We start from the raw sequence: 1,437 nt of genomic DNA on the forward strand, positions 1-1,437 counted from the left end.
GTATGAAGGTGTGTGTTCTATGAATGTATTATGTGTGGTATGAGGGTATTTGTTCTATGAATTTATGTGTGGTATGAAGGTATGTGTTCTATGAATGTATTATGTGTGGTATGTGTTGTATGAATATATGTGTTGTATGAAGGTATGTGTTCTATGAATGTATTATGTGTGGTATGAAGGTATGTGTTGATGAAGGTATGTGTTCTATGAATGCATGTGTGGTATGAAGGTATGTGTTCTATGATTGTACGCGTGCGGTTGCGATTGCGCTTTCTGTCTGTCTATGTGTGCACTTATTCTTGTACTTTTGCTTACGACAAGATACACTGTCAGAATTAAAGGGCGACACTAAAGATATGATACTAGTTATATACCGCTAATAATTCAAAACTATCAATACAGCACTAATAGTCTAAAAACTATTAATATAACACTATGGGTTTAGAACTAATAATATATCACTAATAATTTAAAACTAACAATATAACACTAATAAGTTATCACGAATAATATCACACTATCAATATATCACCAACAATCTTATCACCAATGCAACACTCACAAATTCACACTGATAGTCTAACGCTATTGAACTGTCTCTTATTCGGTTACTTAGTCTCCCCATTAACTCAGTGGTACCCGTATATGTAGTCTTTGTAGTCTTTTTGTGTTTGTAGTCTTTGTAGTCTTTGTAGTCTTTGTATTAAACAGTGTAGTCAGCAAATGTCGCCCACGTGTGATTCCAGCGGAAAACTACGATCCATATATATCAAGTGGTGTCTGGTGTCTTTGTCTGTGTGTATCCAATCTGTGGCTATAGTAGGTAGATTGTGATTCATATATATTAAGTGGTGTCTGGTGTCTTTGTCTGTGTGTATCCTATCTGTGGCTATAGTAGGTAGATTGCGATTCATATATATTAAGTGGTGTCTGGTGTCTTTGTCTGTGTGTATCCTATCTGTGGCTATAGTAGGTAGATTGCGATTCATATATATTAAGTGGTGTCTGGTGTCTTTGTCTGTGTGTATCCTATCTGTGGCTATAGTAGGTAGATTGCGATCCATATATATTAAGTGGTGTCTGGTGTCTTTGTCTGTGTGTACCCTATCGGTGTCCAGGGTATGGTATGATAGCTGTTTTATTAATACAATTTCCCCCAGAACAAACAAAATTAAACCAAGTCCATCGGCCCCACATGCATAAATTAAACTCTCCGATCGTCTACAACCACCACAACCTGTACTCATCCCAGTCTCCCGCTTCGTCCCTGTTTGTCCCGCTTTTCCTCTGCCGCATGTTCACAGGCCAATGCCCACGACTTCATCATGACATTCCCCGAAGGCTATAACACGTCGGTGGGTGAGCGAGGCGTCAAGTTGTCAGGCGGACAGAAACAGCGCATCGCCATAGCACGCGCACTGCTGATGGACCCAGCTG

This window comes from Sphaeroforma arctica, assembly GCF_001186125.1.
Source record: "Sphaeroforma arctica JP610 unplaced genomic scaffold supercont1.148, whole genome shotgun sequence".
Classification (NCBI taxonomy): domain Eukaryota; class Ichthyosporea; order Ichthyophonida; genus Sphaeroforma; species Sphaeroforma arctica.